The 19518-nt window shown below is 45.0% G+C and overlaps 1 protein-coding gene across 13 annotated transcripts in view; it reads right to left on the bottom strand.

The window, feature by feature from the left end:
• Nucleotides 1-19518, bottom strand: part of FAM178B (family with sequence similarity 178 member B) — a 2777737-nt gene that overhangs the window by 237500 nt on the left and 2520719 nt on the right. The gene's annotated exons all lie outside the window — the stretch shown is intronic.

Genomic DNA, 19518 nt, shown 5'->3' with positions numbered 1-19518 from the left:
GAAACAAATATGCCAACGAGTCAGGCTGCGAAAGCCTGCCACAAAATAACATTTCTGAATCTCAGATAAAAGTGGTTTACGTCCACAGCAGCAGTTAGTACGCATCTTCCCGGAATATAAGAGAAAGTCTTAATATTTACGTGAAAGAAGAGAAATATAAACTAGCCCTACAGCATTTTTTTAACACCGTGGACTCCGCAGACTGCCACGAGAAATGAAGCACTGATTATAAACCAAATATCTTTGTCTAGAGTCACTGTAGACATTTATAGAGATGTATAAGACATCGCTGCAGCACAGAGACAATTAAAACACCTACAAGTCAGCATTTTCATATGCAAAGATAGTTCTGGCTGGGACATGCTCGTTTTTAGGTCGAGCGACCTATCTCAATGCGCATGCGCATTGAGAGCGGGAGCTCGGTCTATTGCGGCCTAAACAGAGCTTACCGAGATCAGGCGATTCCCAGGCGATTTCTTCCAGTGCACGTGAACGCGCGTGCACAATGCCACCAGCCGCTTGCCTCGCATTACCACATCAAAGGCAAGGCGGCCTCGTCTCAGGCCCCTGCTGCTTCACACACTCATGCCGCTCCCCGCTCCGCCCCCTCCCCTGCCCGCCGTGTCCACTTCACTTTGACGGCCGCAGGCCGTCTCTCGTGTTTCTGCTTGTTTTATTATTCTTTTTGTTTATTCAATTCTGTTTCTAATTAGCGCGTTCACCGTGCTTGTTCAAATTAGCTTTAGCTTTCACTTTCGTGCTCTCTTGTTTCACTAGCTTTAGAACGGACCCCTCCCTCCCAATTTGACCTGATTGAAGACGGTAGTACCAGTTATTCACACAGACGTATTTTGATCCGCTACTGCCCCCAAAAAACGTCTGGCAACATTTATTACGCTTTTCCGTAAAACCTCGTCAAGTCGGCTCCGCTCGCTATTTCCAACAACGTTTAGGTAGGGAAGTATGTGTTTATTTTGTGGGGGGGACAGGGAAGATCCCCTCCCCACCTCCCCAACACGAACAGACCTGTTCTATTATTTGGTGCAGAGCCCTCCGCCGAGAAAATCTTCCGAGTAATCTCGTTGTTCCTCAAAGTTTACAAAGCGCTATTCACCACTTCCATGGCCAGCGCGCGCATGCACTTATGCTGCCCGCCACACGTCGGTGTATTTATCCAGGGTGGACGCATTGTTTTATCTCACTTTTTAACATGGGACCTGATGCACAGACCTTAACGCGGCTGCCTGCTCGTTCTTCTCCCAGCTCTGCGTTGCTCCCACCTGGGAACCCTTAGCTGTCCTGCCTTCTCTTTTCACGTCCGTCCCTGGCGTGGTCTCACTCGGTCCGGGATCGCTCCATGTGGCTCTTCGACCCAATTCAACCGCTCTGCGCCCCCTTTTCCAAAAGAGAACCCCTTCACACAAAGGACCACGGGATCATCAACACAGCAGGGTTTCAAACCTTTAGTTGGAAGAGCAGGGTTCTTGTTTCAATAGAGCTGTAAATGTTCAGAAGTGATGCACAGATACAGCTGCTGAATAAAGAGAATGATAGTTTCCACTTCACCTGCCAATATGTCTACTGAGAGTTTGGTATTCACCGCTTTCATGTTCGCTTGTTTAATTATGCACATGGCTAACTAGCTGCAGCCCCTCCCCGCCTCCTGCGCCAATTCTCTTTTCGCAAAGTGCGCTGACAGATGACAGTGGGGCCGGTATGGGCAGTGCAGGGCTGTCGATGGTGACGTGGGCTTAAGTGATCCGGGCCTTGCCGCACTACCCCCTTAAGCCTCCATCTCCGCTCCTTGGGACATGGCAGCAGAGATGATACCAGCCGGCGCTAAGGAGCCGGCTTCTTGTGTGAATACCTGCAGCCTGGAAGACTTATGGGGTCAACACACAGAGAGCACAAAAGAGGGTCCCTGCTTTCATATGCGTTTGGATTCTGTCTGCCGCCCCTGTGGTTTTCCCCTGTCAATCGCGCGTCTCTTGCTGCTCTGATTTGTATCATGTAAGACAGCATAGGGCCCCAGCCCCTATTTAGAGCTGGCATCGTCCCTGCATGGTCCTCACTTCCAGGAAAAGTTCTATATTTTATTTTATTTATTTATGTACTTATAGTGCACGTCATTGCAATCTGGTATTTGAGTATTACTTATCTTATATTAATTACATAAAACAAATTTGGCCACACCAAAGACAACAAGCATTGGCATAGCCAATAGTTCTTGCCTTTGGTACTTTATTAGTGTTTTGTTATCCAGCACAATATCCTTCGTGCAACAACATAAACTGTTGCATGGATGAACACTTATAAGGTCCCAAAGGCGAGACCTATTGGCTATGCCAATGCTTGTCTGTACATGGCAGTGGTTGGTGCACAGCCATTTAAATTCTCTCAGAACCTATAAAATAAAAATGAGTTCATATATTTTCTATGCACATTTTTTTTTAAAGACTTTATTTATTCGTTTCAAATAATACATTACAAACATTGTACCAATAACTATCCGGATGAGTGAAATAGCATCTCAGATCAGCGTTGAAACAGGAGCATTGACATACAAAGGGACCGCCAGACACATAAAGCTAAATTGAGGTCAAATGTGAAGGTCAGTTGTATCTACTCCCCTGAGACCCCACCAATCCTCTCACAGCCACGGATAGCTATTAGGCTTCAGCATCTTGTCCATTTGTCCCAGTTCCTTCTCCCTCTTCCCCAAACCTCACTAGGAGCTCGTTCCGTGTTTGTAGGTCCTCCCCTATGTGTATCATAAAAACAATATTCATAAACAGAAGGGAAAAGGTGATTGCAAAAGAAAACTACAATGATATTTATATACAAAAATTCTATTCTTTTTAATAAGTGTAAATTTTAAAACCATACATCATGTACAACTAAATTGCATAACAATTGACAGAAAAAGGAAAAACAGATTCTACAATGTCAATAAAAAAATTCTTTTTTAAGTAATATTTAGAAGAAAAGTGGCAATCAATACTCTCGACGCGCGTTTCGGCGTTTAGAAAAACGCCTTCTTCAGGAGCCACAAATTGTATTATTAAAAAATCTTCACAAAGGCTAGAGCCAACTTGTATTTCCTTAGTGGTTCTTAACGCAGGAATGTAGAAGATGTATCAATTAATAACTAATTAGCAAGTGGAAGCAATCTCTCTAATAAGTTTATGTCGGAAATAGATGCCCGCGTCACACGTCCGGCATCTACAGCTTAATGTCCGGCTAGTTTAAATGGTTATCCTACTAATAAAGCAGGAAATCCATTGCAGGCATTCAAAATATAAGCAGAGAATTCTCCTTATTTAATTGTCTCACGAATATTTATATAGGGATGATTATTATCGTTACACCGGACAACCGTGCCGAAGATACTTGTCTCGGGAAGGACTGAATTCTTCAAATATCGAGAATTATTCTCCTGTGTCAGAGTCTCGCTCAGCGTGATTCTTTAAAAACTGCTTACGCGAGGAGCACGGCACTGCAGAAGATAGCTGCCGGCGTTCTGTGGCCCACTAACGGCTACAGAACGCCGGCAGCTATCTTCTGCAGTGCCCTGCTCCTCGCGCAAGCAGTTTTTAAAGAATCACGCTGAGCGAGACTCTGACACAGGAGAATAATTCTCGATATTTGAAGAATTCAGTCCTTCCCGAGACAAGTATCTTCGGCACGGTTGTCCGGTGTAACGATAATAATCATCCCTATATAAATACCCGTGAGACAATTAATTAAGGAGAATTCTCTGCTTATATTTTGAATGCCTGCAATGGATTTCCTGCTTTATTAGTAGGATAACCATTTAAACTAGCCGGACATTAAGCTGTAGATGCCGGACGTGTGACGCGGGCTTCTATTTCCGACATAAACTTATTAGAGAGATTGCTTCCACTTGCTAATTAGTTATTAATTGATACATCTTCTACATTACTGCATTAAGAACCACTAAGGCAATACAAGTTGGCTCTAGCCTTTGTGAAGATTTTTTAATAATACAATTTGTGGCTCCTGAAGAAGGCGTTTTTCTAAACGCCGAAACGCGCGTCGAGAGTATTGATTGCCACTTTTCTTTTAAATATTACTTAAAAAAGAATTTTTTTTTGACATTGTAGAATCTGTTTTTCCTTTTTCTGTCAATTGTTATGCAATTTAGTTGTACATGATGTATGGTTTTAAAATTTACACTTATTAAAAAGAATAGAATTTTTGTATATAAATATCGTTGTAGTTTTCTTTTGCAATCACCTTTTCCCTTCTGTTTATGAATATTGTTTTTATGATACACATAGTTTATTTCCCTGTCCGAGGAATTATTGATTCCGATCAGGGGGTCCTTGTTGTTCACATTATATGTAGGTCCTCCCCTGCCTTCTTATTCTTGCCAAGCCCCATTGTAATGATGCAAACTCAAAGGCTGAGACTAAAGTGGATTAGCCCGACAGCGAATGAGGTGTCTATGAGTAATTTATTTGCCCAAGTAAGGTTCTTCTTCTTCCATCTGTGCTTTTGGATACCTATTCTAGATCAGAATATTATTTAACTTGCTTCTCTCTTCTACAGTTAATGAATAACAGAAAAAAATCCTGTGACAGAGAAGGAAAAGCCACTTACCTGTAACCCTAGTTCTCTGTCATGAGTATTCTATAAATCCATAAACAACACTCACACTTTCTCGTATTCCAGAAGCATTGTGGGTAGCCTTTAGAGTATCCTGACCCAGTGTATTTCTTTAAAGGCCAAACTGCCTCACCGACCGTCCTTGCACTACATGATGGGAAGGCTAGGTCTAGCAGCTTCTGGAATCCTTAAAGGTGTAGGCTAGGCACTGTGCACATTCAGCCTGTTAGAGACTGGGTTTTGCGTTTACTTGAGGTATTATGTTTTCACAAATAAGAAAAACAATGGTGTCTTCGGCCAAATGCATGTGGTGTGAAATTTGGCTGATTCGCTGTAGTTTTGAAACAAAAAGGAAAGGAGTTAGTGAATGTTTCCTCTGTCCTATGAGAGTGAACAAGAGTTCTCAATGGCTCTGTAGGTTTTAGAGTTTCAAAGATTACAGATGGTTCTGCCACGGGTGGTGCTGCTGATGATCAGTTTCAGGCCAGTCTGAGGGAGACCTCACAGAATGTTGTCACTGGTGAAATTTTTCTTGGAACAGAATTAGGTATGATGAGTCTATAGTCCTTAATCCGAGATAGTGCTCAGATCAGGTGCTTGATGACGTCTGCATCACCTGGACCTAGATTAGTGACAGTGAAGCAGAGAATCGTGACCTTTGATCTTGACCAACCTCTTGGCATGCCCATTGGTTGAGGGTCCATTGCTGGACCTGACTTTTTGGTTAATGTCTTTTTGGTACTGGCATTAGTCTCTGCAGCCGTTCTGGACGATGTTCTGCCTCTTGTCTTCCGATATTAGATCTCTGGTTATATTCCTGGATGCAGTGGCGTAAGGAAAGCTGAGGGGGCCCCCCTGCAAGGTACACGAAAGGGGCCCCACTCTGGATTTAATCCGGAGCTTTATGGCCTAAGTACTGGGCTAGGGGGGCCCCCTTCAGCTCAGGACCCCCCCGCACCGCGGGGGATGCGGGGGCCTGTGTTACGCCCCTGCCTGGATGGTCCTTCTTACAGTAATATTTGAGATAGGGTTCTTCTCTGTCTTGCACAAGACCACCATGACACCATTTGAGTGCAGAGTCGTGTGCATGATTGCACTTCAAAAGGTTATGATGTCTCGAGGCGCAACCCTCAACCGTCTACTGAGAAAGTCTTCATGTTGAGGGAGACCACGCACATGTAGTGCCTTGTCATCGAAAATTATGCATGTGAAGCTCTCAGTGTTGAATACTTCAATCCCGAAATGCTTTGCGATGTTGCATGCCTCTACATCTAACATGAGTAGAAATGGTAGGGATGGTCCTGTTTTTATGAGGGATCTCTCTGTGTGCCAGTGGGAGTTGCATGGATGAGAAATCACCTCCCCGGTGCTTGAGCTGAGCTGGTAACATGAGTAAGAGGGTTCTGAACATTTTCCTAGAAGCTTATCCCTAAAGCTTCATTTTCCCACCTTCTCTAATACACCCCCCACATTGTATTTTTATTGACAAGCACTACAACCATCAAAGCCAGTTCAGACGATACACCACACATATGTTGCACAAAGAGCACTTGTCAACTTGTCAAGTGAGCTGTCAGTGTGGCTTAGAAGACATTAAGAGAGACTCTCCTGACAAAAAAAAAAACAATTAAACTGAAGAAAACAAAATGCAACGTCCAACCATAATGAGCGAGATCAAAAATATTTTAAGAGCTCGAGCAAGGGTGCACCTTCAAGCCAAACAAATACTAGCAAAGCCAATGTGTCTTGATTTGGACAGCTAGTGTAATGGCTACCTTTTTTATTTTTTATTGCAAGGATATGCCACACAAAATAGAAAAAAGAAAACATGCTGCCATGCAAATATGATGGGAAGATGCATGGAATAAATAATGTAAATTACAAAAAATAATAATAAGGAATAAACTACTGTATGTAAATGTAATATAACACTATGGTTGTTTCTTAGAAGGCAAGTGAATAGCAAACCTTTTCATTTTAGAGCACAAGGAATACTAAAAAATAAAAAATGATTAAGAAATGGCAGAAAGAAATAATTGGCAAAGTAAAATACTGTCCATGCAGCCTTGCATCAACGTGCAGTTCTTTTTTAGGCGGATGTGCACATTTGATCAAGCCAAATGCCATGACTCACAGTGCAAACGTGCCAATGGCGGATGCTGCCTGACCCCCTGTGCCCTGGGAGGAAGCAAAATGGGAATGACTGTTGCACAACCCAATACATAAAGAGACCCTCTATTTATGAACATGCATGCAATTATTATTGATGAATAATTTCTTCACTGAGACTGACAAGAGAGCTAAAACTGTCTTTAGGCCAAACCTAAAAATTGAGCTGTGCGTTCGGGGATTCTTGATCAACAAAGCAAAAAAATAAACTAGCCAACTGACTCTGCAAGCATCGACTCGCTGGCAGTTAGAGGCATTCAAATGTTTCATAAATGGTCTATACAAATGCAATGAGAATTTTAATAAAAATATATCTAAAAAAAGTCTGCAACACATGATGGGACAGTGCAGCACTCATCAGCACTTAGAATCCTTAACTGAGCAGCATCAGACGTTCCTCTCATTAAAACGAAGCAAAGCCTATGGCATTGCTCCATACTGCTTTTTAGGTCTCGGCTAGTGTAGGCTGCGCTTGCGCAGTCTCGCTGTCGAGATTTTATGTCTTCTAGTAGTGGGCTGAAGCCAGCCCCTCTTCTCCATTGGCTTGCTTCCTACACGGCAGTCAGCCATTGGAGAAGAGCTTTGTCAGTCAATTTATTTATTTATTTATTTTATTTTAATTTCTTATAGAGCGCAGGAATCAATCCCCGAGGGGTATCTCCGCGCTTAGCCAGCTAAGACAGATATTAGGTGAAGCAGCCTGAGGTTTATGTGGATAGAAATGCTTCTTGGAAAAGAAGGGTTTTTAATGCCTTTCTGAAGGACAGGTGGTTTATGGTGGTTCTTAGGTTAGTGGGAAGGTTGTTCCAAAGGGCAGGACCAACAGCGGAGAAAGCACGGTCACCCTGTCTAGTCTTCTTTGTGATGGGAGGTTTTAGCAGGGCTTGGTTGCAGGAACGCAGGGACCTGCTAGGCTGGTACAGTTCAAGAGATTGGGCTAGGTATTTGGGGCTTACTCCATACAAACATTTGTGTACCGTACAACAGATCTTAAAGTGGATGCGCTGTCGTATGGGAAGCCAATGCAGTTCTTTCAGCAAAGGCTTGGAAGGAGTCCTGGCAGGTACACCCATGACCAATCTGGCTGCCGTATTCTGGACCACCTGCAAACGGCCTACTGCATCCGTACTGGCTAATGTCAGCAGGCCGTTGCAGTAGTCCAGGCGGCTAGTTACCAAGGCCTGTACTAGTGTCTTTCTGCATGTGGCAGGAAGGAAAGGAAAGACACGTCTGAGTAAACCAATGGTGTGAAAACACAGACCCGCGATGTAATTGGTGTGTTCTTTCATGGTCAGTTTTTGATCAAACTTCACTCCAAGATTTTTGACGTGTGTTTTGGGTACCGGTACTGGGCCAAGGTCGAGTGGCCACCAGTCAGGGGTCCAGAGGATACTTGCTTTGCCAAAGAGCAAGACCTCAGTCTTTGTTACATTGCACTGGAGGCAGTTCCTCGCCATCCAGTGTGACACCGCTCTCATACCCTCAGCAAAATTCCCCTTGATTTTAGGGTCAAGGGAGCTGAAAGGGTAGAGGAGCTGAGTGTCATCAGCGTAGGAAACCGGTATGAACCCGTATTTCCGCACAATCTCAGCAAGGGGGGCCACATAGACATTAAACAATGTAGGGCTAAGGCATGAGCCCTGTGGCACCCCCTTCGTGAGCCCCCTTGAGATGGAACGAAAGGGGCCCAGGCTGGTAGATTGTGATCTCCCGGCCAGGAAACTCTCCAACCAAGATAATGCTACGCCTCCGATTCCTACTCCCTGCAGCCGGTGCAATAAGGTGTTATGAGACACGGTATCGAAGGCTGCGGACAGGTCCAACAGCACTAGGATCATAGAGCCCCCTCTATCTTGTGACATTTTGATCTGATCTGTCACAGAGAGGAGGGCTGATTCAGTGCTGTGGTTGGGCCTGAATCCAGATTGGGATTGGTCCAGGCCCCCTGTCGCTTCGATGAAACTGGAGAGGGTGGTGTTGACGTGCTTCTCTGCCAGTTTGCTGATGAAGGGGAGGAGAGAGATCGGGCGAAGGTTGGAGAGTGTAGACCAGGGCATGGTGGAATTTTTGCGAATAGGGTTCACTACCGCTTCCTTCCAGGCAGATGGAAGTTGGCCTTTGGCAAAGGACAAATTAAGTAGGTTCTGAATATGAGGACCTAATATCTCGATTAGCGGAGGGATGAATTTAGCTGGTATCAGATCAGAGGGAGAACCAGATTTAGTTCGATTAATGAGAGTAGTCAGGTCCTTAATAGTAATTTTGGGGATGTCCAGAAGAGTTTCACCAGAAGTCAGTTGTGGAGCAGTTTCAGGGGCCTCAGTCCCCAGAGTGTCAGAGACTGTAGTGATTTTTTTATATATAGCTTCAATTTTTTCCTCAAAGAACTGAGATATGTCATCGCATAGTTCTTGGGTGAAGGTGTCTGGACTTTCACATACTTCAGGACTAGTGAAGGTTTGAACGATTTTAAATAACTCTCTAGTAGAGTTACCTGCTTCTGCGATTTGAGTGGCCAGACTCATTTTCCTAGCTTTTTTGACATTTTTGTAGTAGGAGGACATAGCCTCCAGGTAGCATCTCTTGTCTTCCCTATTACCTGTACGTCTCCACAATTTTTCCATTTTTCTACATTTCTTCTTTTCACTTTTGAGAGCTTCCGTATACCATATTTCCCTTTTCGCTATAGTAGGTTTTTTGGCATTTTTCTGTGGAGCAAGAGAGTCAATAGCTGTTATCAATGTAGAGTTAAATATGGAGAGAGCAGTGTCAATATTATCGAGATTGATAAGTGAAGGCTGTTCCCAAATTTGAGTGAGTTTGGGGAGAGTGATTTTGTGCCATGGCCTACGTTTAATAGAGTGGGTGGCCAGGCGGTTAGTGGAGTTGGATAGGTGAGGTATGGAGAAGTCAATACGTTTATGGTCCGACCAATTAATATGCTTAGGGGGATGGCAACGAACGTTAGGTTGAGTAGTGAGGACCAGGTCTAATGTGTGACCACCTGAATGAGTGGGGCCACTATTTCTGGGGTGTAAACCTAGCAAAGCAAGGTCAGAAAGAAAAGTATTGGTATCCTGATGGTCAGAAATGTCAGTATGAAAATTGAAATCTCCAAGTAAAAGGAAGTTTTCCTTAGCTTTCAGATAGGAGGCTAGTAGTTCAGTGAGAGCAAGGGAAAAGCCAGCATTGGGTCCAGGTGGACGATAAACCAAGGCTCCTTTCCACTGTGTTTTAGAGTTGATTTTTAAGTGAAAGATTAGTACTTCCATAGTAGGGAGCATCACCTGTTCTAAGACTCTAATACACAGGGTGTCTCTGTGTATAATAGCGATTCCGCCTCCCACCTTCACAGGGCGGTCGAGGCGAAGGATTTTATATCCCATGGGTATCCCTAGGGTGATGGTAGGGATAGTGTGAGGTTTCAGCCATGTTTCAGTTAGGAAACACATCTGGGGCTGAGTGTTGTAAATAATGTCCCACAGTTCTATACAATGCTTGGGGAGTGATCTAACATTTAGCAAAAAGCTATCCCAGTTTCCCTGGTCATCAGTATAATCTGTAGGCCGTCCAGAAATAACATGGGAGGGCAAAGCTTGAAATCCGCATTTGATACAAGAAAAAGGACCCTCAGGACACGGGAGCGCTTTGTTGTTACAGCGGTATTGTGGTAGAGGTTGTAGAGCCCTGAGTGTGTGAGGAACATACCTGATACAATGAGTGTGGGATACGCAATCCATAATGACAAGGATAAGGAGGGTGGCCCCTGGCCCCGTCCAGTCGCGGACGGGCGCAGACGGGCCACTCTTAGGCTAGTCTTCGGCGTTGTCTTCGGCTCCCCAGCGCGCGACCGCTGCGCGCTCTGTAGGGGGCGAGGGCTAAATAGCCCCGGTACACTCGACTGCTAGAGCGCTAACCGCCAGCAGTTCAACAGGAAGTGGTGTCCTCCCTCTCTCTCAATCCGAGGGAAGACGAATCAGCGCTCTAGGTGCGTTTTTCAGACTCCAGAAAGTGCACAAACGTCAAGAATGGAAAGAAGTGTGTGCAAGAATGCGATCAGCGGTAATTTTAAAAAAGGTTTCCTTAGTTCACAAAATTTTTAAAAACGATCATACAGCTTTTCATAATACAGCGCAATAGAGATATAAACAATCTGTAGCTGGCTAGCGGGTCAGGAGGTCCTGCCACAACCCCTTACCGCAGCGCTAATGAAGTCGGGCTCTGCCTAAATAGCCCCGGTACACTCGACTGCTAGAGCGCTAACCGCCAGCAGTTCAACAGGAAGTGGTGTCCTCCCTCTCTCTCAATCCGAGGGATTTAAACCCCGTCTTTTTCGGATTGGAGGGCGTGTTTGTTGCTGTCTTTTCTCTCCGTGACGTCATCCCTCCAAAACACGCCCCCAATCCGAAAAAGCCGGGCCGTTTATTGTGAGTAGACGCTCGAGCTGCTCAGCGGCTGCCGGAAGTAACGCACCGTTATTGCTGGCTGCCAGAAAACATCTGTTTCCTGTCGGGCGCTCTGGAGACAGCAACGACTGGGAAGCGGAGTCGAGGGAGTGCAGGCGAGCGGCTTGCAGCGGACGAGGCAGCGTCTCAACCAGGCACAGAGTTTTTTCTTGGGGTGTGTGTGGAGGCGGGTGCCAGAGGGGGGAGGGACAAGATAGCTCAGCAAATTGGTGCTGCTTATGTGCCCGGTTGCCCCCTCGAGCTGGTCCCCTGCCCAGCGCGGTGTTCACTCCCTCCATTGTGGGCAGTAATGTTCTATCTCGGGCGGGATGACACCTTCTCCCGCCTGATATTTTTTCCTCTAAAGCTCCCCCCCTGGCCCCCGGGCACGGGGGAGCAGGCTGACATTTAGCGCATCCAGAGTATCCACCCTCCGAAAGCCGGGGGGACCTCAGTGCTCCGCTCCTCTTCCTCCCAACCACCGAGGCCGGCTCTCGCCCTCCGCCGCCGCCGCTCCGCAGCCCTCCGCAGCCCTCCATGCCCGGGTGGGGCAGGTGCCAGTTGCCGCCATGAAGGTCGTGCCCGGTAGGTCCCGTGTCTGGTGTGACATTTGCTCCGCAGGGGGTATTTTGGGGCACCCCTCGTACTGGGGGAGGGCCCTGTCCCTACACGGGTGGGCCGTGTCACCGGCCTGTCTATTTCCAACCCAAAAGCAGTGTATTAAAAGCCCGGCTGGCGCCCCTTGGGGTGTGATGCGTGCGTCGTGCTATGCGGGGGGGGGAGGGGGTATGGGCTGGTGTGTGGCGAGGCTGTGGGTGCCCCGTGCCCCTGTCAGTGGCGAGTTCCCTGCACCCCTTACGTGTCTTTGGTTTTATTGGGCTGAGCATGGCCAATAGGAAAAAACCCATTGGCACCTTCCCCAGATTGGCACTTTAGTGACAGCCACTTGGTGCGTGCACCCCTTCTTCGACCCCCACACACACACAACCCCAACCAAGGCCGGCTCAATCTGGACAACGGCCGTTTAAAGGGTGTCGGAAACTATTTTGGTTGGTGTTGTGTTTTTTTTTCGCCGTGTGGACTGCCCAGGACAACTGTGCGCGCCATTAATAGGACGTGCCGGGATATCAGGTTATCCAACATAGGTGGTGAGCAGAGGAGAGCATGCCTGCAGAGCTGCCTCATTAGCGGTGGAGAAAGGACAGCCCAACTGGAGCCGTGGGACCGGGGCCTGATGTCACCCTGGCATCTGTATGTATGTCACGCCTTCACAGCTCACCCGTTACTGCCGCTCCGACCCCTAGATCCGCTGTCGTGTGAGGGGCACGTCCTCCGGGTGGGTCTGGGGCACCTGGATCTGTCCACTACTCTTTTATTCTGTTCATGCAGCTTTAGCTCAGTGTGTGATATACGTTGTGTGTTTGTGTTAGTGGTAGATTTCGGGCAGCAGGTACACATACCTATAGTCTGCAGGGTTTTCCCCCTGCTGTATTGGGGATGAGGGGTGTGACACACTCCTGGGTGCTCTGCGCAGTTTAGAGACTCTCCCTGCTGTGTGGCGATGGAGGGGGCGTGTCACCCCCTTGTGCCATTGTGCAGTTTATAGACGCTCCCTTACTGGGCGAGTGATGGGGTGTGAGTGCTCACTGCGAGGAATCCTGCAGCTCATAGACTCTGATTTGAGCAGGACAGGTGGCCTGGGATACGTTCCTGAGACTATGTGTGCTTATGTATGCGAGGTATTTATGGTTTTTAGGTCTCGGCTAGCGTAGGCTGCGCTTGCGCAGTCTCGCTGCCGAGATTTTATGCCTTCTAGCAGTGGGCTGAAGCCAGCCCCTCTTCTCCATTGGCTGGCTTCCTAAACGGCGGCCAGCCATTGGAGAAGAGCTTTGTCATGTGCCCTTGTGAGGTCGTTTTGGGATGTAAAGTGTGCACTTTCCCATACAGGCCGTGCTCGTGTGGGGGGAAACACTGCGATCAAAGGGGTTTGGAGAGGTCTCCCATGTGTTGTCTGATCACCTGAAATCAGAGCCTTGTGTGGTGTTGCTAGTCATGCAGGTGATTCATGGAGTAAGCACGTCATTCTAGCCGCACACATTGCTAGATAACATTGACCCATCAAGCCCACCTTGTCCGTTTTCGTAACACAATGGGAATTACATTGGAATCGCATACAGGATGCATGTGTGATTTAGACATGGAAGTCACGCAGTATCATGTATTCTCCTTTTTTCAAAACCATGAAGGTCCAGCTAATGATGATGTTGGTGCTGTTTTACTGTTTTGGACTTTAAATCCAATTGAGAAGCTCCCAACCCCAAATCTTGTGAATGGGATTCACCATGTCTGCGCTCAGGAGGTGTGTGCATTAAAAAGACACCCCAATAATGCACTTTGGAGGCGGCTCTATTGAAAAGGCGCGACAGCTGTAGCCTGTGATGTCTGGCCTGGATTGCCCGTTATGCCAGCCATTCAGGAGGCCGTGTGTGTGTGGCTCTGTGTGTGTGTGTGGCTCTGTGTGCCTCTGTGTGTGTGGCTCTGTGTGTGTGTGGGCTCTGTGTGTGTGTGTGTGTGTGTGTGTGTGTGGCTGTGTGTGTGTGTGTGTGTGTGGCTCTGTGTGTGTGGCTCTGTGTGTGTGGCTGTGTGTGTGTCTGGCTCTGTGTGTGGCTGTGTGTGTGTGGCTCTGTGTGTGTGGCTCTGTGTGTGTGGCTCTGTGTGTGGGTGTCTGTGTGTGTGTGTGGCTCTGTGTGTGTGTGTGTGGCTCTGTATGTGTGTGTGGCTCTGTGTGTGTGTGTGTGTGTGTGACTCGCTGTGTGTGTGTGTGGCTTGCTGTGTGTGTTGCTCTGTGTGTGTGTGTAGCTCTGTGTGTGTGGGGGGGCTCTGTGTGTGGGGGGGGGGCTCTGTGTGTGTGTTAGGCTCTGTGTGTGTGTGGCTCTGTGTGTGTGGCTCTGTGTGTGTGTGTGTTGGGCTCTGTGTGTGTGTGTTGGGCTCTGTGTGTGTGTGTGTGTGTTGGGCTCTGTGTTGTAGTGTAGTTCCTATAGTCCCAATAGGCTCTGCGCATTGAAAAAATATATTCAGCAGTGTAGACGTAGGACTGAGGTTAACTAGGTCTCTACTGACTATATTAGACTTAAGTTTTTGCCAGCTAGCTCAGAGGTCACTAGAAACTTTCTCGAATAAGCGAGGAGGAGTTTAACCTCCCTGGATAGACAAGAAGGGATTTAGTTTCTGACAACCATAAAACATGACAACTTTGCTCTCCCTGATTAAGAGTATATCTCTAGAGTCGTGTGAAAACAAAAGACAGCTATTTCACTCAGTCAAAGGTGCGTACTTAGTTTCACCAGAATGCAGAGAAAAGAGAGACGGGCGTTTTCAATAAAAGGTGTTATTTATTGAGCAGTCTTCTTCCTCATACAAGAGAAATGAATTGCTACAATTGCAATACTTATAGTAAAGTAAAGTGCGTACAGTAAAAGCAGGATTATAAAATATTACTGTAAAAGCATTGATATGGTTTCTTAGCCATATGATACTTTAAAATATATAAAATATATACATACATATATACATTGACTAATCGTACTCAACTGGTGCTTCTAACTACGCCTACCCCGGTGTACCTGACCTAAGCCTAATACGTGGGAGGGAGTAAGTAAGTAGCAGTTTAAGTTAAGTTTGTTTTGCCAAGAATCTGACTCAAGAATTCTCTGTAAGGGTTTAGTCAGCTCAGTACCTGGGTAATAGAAAGCAGGTATCTCTCTCTCTCAGGACTCGATATCCCAGTCACCCGCAAGGGTAGGCTGGAAACGCCGGAGCTGGATTTTCTCGGCAGGAGAAAAGACAGCGTCTTTCTCAGCGCCTCAAAAGGGAGGGGCAGCGTCCGTGGGCTCTCGCATCAGCTGGGCTCTTCGGAAGTAGATAGCTGCTCTGCTCCAGGATTACCACCGTGTGTTTGCTTAAGGCAGCGTTGGTATATTTATACCTGAAAGGTGCCTAGGTTGGACGTAAGGTTGGACATAAGACGTCAATAAAGATGTCACTAAGAACTGGCCGTTCTTACAGTGCTTTACTGGAGTTCTAGGACGAAATCAAAACAATAGTAAGGGGGATTTCCCAGGTTGCTGGAGGCTTGGTTTTGTTTAGAGAACTCGGTGTGCTTACTAGGGGGCCGGAGAAGTAGCCTTGCTTAATGTGACAGCATGTGCTACGACTGAAGTATGGATATGATTATTATGCCGTTGTATGGATATTATTGATTATAGCCGGACAAGGGCATAAAATAGGAATATCGATTCAGGTTTCCTAGATAACACACTACACCCACTCCACGAATTAATGTCCATCATTACTAAACTTAAGCAATAGTAAACATAAAAGGTGCACGTGTATACCAACCCACCCCAAAATACATTTTTGCATTTGAAATGGTGTATGCGAAATACATGAAAATGATTATAGGTACTGTACGCGTTTCAAGCAGTGTAATCATTCATTAAAAATGATGCATATATATATCGGCATGAATGATTTGCGAAATTTACACATGAAATGGCTCTTAATACAGAAAAAAGGTGCGAGACCATTCCATCACATATAAATACAGTCATTTGTAAATATGCTAGAGGCTGAGGTAATATATTGTCTCTAGAGTTCCTAAAATAGAAGCCCTGTTCTCTAAGAATAGTTCTACTTCAAGCAGAGTACTTGTGCCAAAAAAAAGGTAAATATTTTGGAATCGGGAAAAAATAATTTCGCTTTCAGGGGAGAGAGAAAAAAAATATATAGTTCCAAATACGTTCAGTAGCTTTTGTTTTTCAAAGCTGAAGGCCGAATTCAGAGTTCATGGAACGCTGTGTACTAGTTTGCATAAAAGTTATTCTTTTTGTTCGGGGGAAAACATCATTTCAGACAGACTTTCAAAAAAGCAGTTTACCGCTTCAGGTGAAAGTTCGACCAAGTTGGAAAATGCCGCAACTGTGCAGTCATGAGCATGATTGCTATCATCGATGACAGGATCAGCAGTGCTCACAGAAGGTCGTACCTGGTTGATGCTGCTCTCATCTTGCACTTCACTACCCTTTAATCGCAGTGGTGAAGTTTCCACGAATGCCGTCATCAGGATAGGTAACCGCTGGGGACAACACGATGCATGAGCCGTTACAGGACTTAGCAAAGTATGTGTATCCAATGGTACTTCTGATTGTAGTGTAATACAGACGTCCAAAACGCATTCTTCTCCGCACAGCATACATCTTAACACAGGTAAGATACAATTCTGCCAGATGGGTCTGAATGAAAGAAACCAGGTCATATTCAGATCTCTTAGCCGGGCTAATCCAAGGACTTTAGTTATGCGGTCCCGATAGCGTATGGCTAGGATCGTTTCTTCCATTGTTGCTGGAGTCTTGTCTGCGTTTTGGCTTGCCATAACGAAGCAGGAGAATCAAAAATAAAATGCCTGCTACGAGTCCCAACAGGAGTGGAAGGCCACCAAAGACAGAATGGACAAAATTAGGAAAAATGCCCAGAACTGTTGTGAAGGGTGTTAACAGTCCCGAAAAAATTGTCTTAAATACATGTGGGATACCTCCCGTATCGGACATATTTAGGATTTGGCTTAACATTTCTGCGAAATGTAGGGGGCAATTTGCTGATAAAAGGCTATGTATCTCTGCCGTTGTCGTTGCGACTTGCAGATCATACGTTTCTTTTGATGACGTCAAGGGCACAGTTGTCTGCAAAAGGACAGACTTTATTCTGCTTAAAGTATCAATTCAAATAGAAGAAATATTTAAAAAAGGCCAAATATTTTCCTCCCTGTCTGGAGTGCTGTTTGGAAACATTACTTGCATACAAGTGACCATGGAAGAAACGCTTACTAGATAAGCTTTTCCTGGCACCAAGCCACAACATCTGTGGTCCACTATTAGAATGTAGCTCCCGTTAGAAAGCCGTCTAAAAAATGGCTCTATTCGAGTTGCAGGTGTGCCATGCTGGTGGCATGAAAGGTTATTTGAAGTCCCCTCACAGGCCCCATGTAGGTTTATACCCTGACACAGAAGTATACCACTTAGTGACCTTTTACAATTATCACCACTAAGAAATATATTCTGTCCCTTTTCACTATAACATGTGTGTGTGTAAGGTAATTTCCATGATGACTTAATGTATTCTTTACCCAACCTTTCATACTGGCCTGCTGGTATATATTCTTGACAGAAGTTAAATTTGAAAGTTGTTATCGGAATAGTTATTATTCCGTGTATTATCCATTCAATGACAGGTCGTTCTGACATTGTCAATGGTAATCATTCAAGTTTTTCAATGCTCAGAATTGTATATTCCACTCCTTTCTGTGCCAAGCTGATTTATGTATCAGTAAGGTTAAAGATAGAGAATAATGAAGTTGTGTTGATTAAACGCCAGGGCACGTAGCCTGAACGCAGATTTTGTAACGTCCAGCCAAGCTGTACAATAGAACGTAATTGGGACTGACCATGTTGTAACATTAATAAGTCCTGTTCGATTATATCTATAGCAGATGATACAATACTGTCCAGTGAATATATTCTGGAAGACAGAGTCATTAACCCATTGTCCACAACAGAAAGTGATTTTTCCAAATTAATACGGTCAATTTCTCGTATTTTCTCTGCTGTTTCAATTTGCATTATTTTCCAAGCTTCGTTGTAAGCTGCATATATACCGGCCGCTATGAAACGTTTTTGACGCTGTTTGCGTGGTCCCATTATGAAATCACGCAAGTCATCACCATCTTTAAGCAAAGTCAAGTGTTGCTTAATTTCTGCCAGTGTGGATGTCTGTAGCCATTCGAGGCAGAGTTTTCCTACACTGTTTGTTGTAACTATCCCTGGATGTTGTCTCTGGGAGTATCTAGGGTCTGGCCTGGTCAATTTGAACCCCTGTATTTTGTTCAGGAATCTATCTTGACAGTTATTTGTGTCTGTGGGCCAGATCAACCATTTCTTCCAATCAGGATGTGTTCTGTTTTGGTTAAAAATATGGGATACGTCTATCTAAACATCTGTAGTGCTATTACTGTCAGGTGTTGGCTTTGGAATAGACGGTTTATTTAGGTCTTTAATTTTGGCTATGCCAAGACAGGTTGTCTGTTGAATGGTATCATTCAAGAATATAATTTGTTCTGGGATCATGCAGGCTCTAAATAATGATTCTATACCTTGGACCTGCCAATCTTTGGTACCCCAGATGGTTTTTGTTTCAATATTGTTTTTCCAAAAATCAAAACCAAATGTATTCATTTTTTCAACAAGTGTTTGTCAGCATGGTTTTCATTCCTGTCTTATTTAACAGTTTGAAATAAAACGTTTCTGCAGCACTTGTGTTAAACCCTGAGAAGTATGGGAATTTCTCATAAAATGTTTTTGAACTACCTTTTGGTGGAGTTGCACAATGTTCCCATTGATTATAATTTAGAACATTTCTAGGTTGTGCAGATTTATGCAAATAATGGTTAGCATAGTGATTGTAGCAATACATCTGTTCATAATTTGATGAACCCTGTAAATAATCATGTTCCGTAAATTTTGCTGACATAACTAAATCTGACATCATATCATTAATACTTTCAAAGTCCCAATCATCAGAGAATGTGCTCGGTTTTACAAAGTCACTTAATGAAACCTTGAATTGATGTGGATACTTCAAGAGCTCGACCAGGCCATAAATATCGTAATCTGTTTTGTCCCAAGCTATCCCACCGGGTATTGGATTGGCTGTGAAATTTACTGATGATAGTTCTCTTTTCTCGATGTGGGATGACTTGTGTGGCTTTAGGACCAAGTTGATGTTCTGACTTGCTGTGTCCATTGTACTATATTTTCCTTCAATGAAATGTCCCAAGCACAGTACCATGATGAGCCAAAGCAGGAGGAAAAGTACACCTAGCACAAACCAAAATTCAATCCATGGAGAAATCAGATAGGTTTCTTTGAGTTGATGAAAGAGTTCTTTTGCTTTGTCTTTAAAAGTCTTTGTTTCTGTTGGCTGATCCTCAGGTTCGCTTGGATCCTCAGAAAAGTCATCGAAATTGATGAAGTAGCCTGATGCAGTTCTGTCAATTGTTGGAATTGCTTCCGGATTTTTATTTGCTTTTGGAATTTTCTTTGTTTCATTAGCATAGTCTGAGGCTACATCGTTGTAGACAGGTGTATGTTGACAAACTATTTCAATTTGGGCTTCAAGAGGCACAAGTTCCATGGCATTATTGCATAGTCCTTTTTTATTCACT

Source organism: Lissotriton helveticus, chromosome 11, assembly GCF_964261635.1.
Source record: "Lissotriton helveticus chromosome 11, aLisHel1.1, whole genome shotgun sequence".
In the NCBI taxonomy this organism is placed as follows: Eukaryota; Metazoa; Chordata; class Amphibia; order Caudata; family Salamandridae; genus Lissotriton; species Lissotriton helveticus.
The sequence above is the reverse complement of the archived record's forward strand: the minus strand, read 5'-3'. Positions and strand labels throughout refer to the sequence as shown.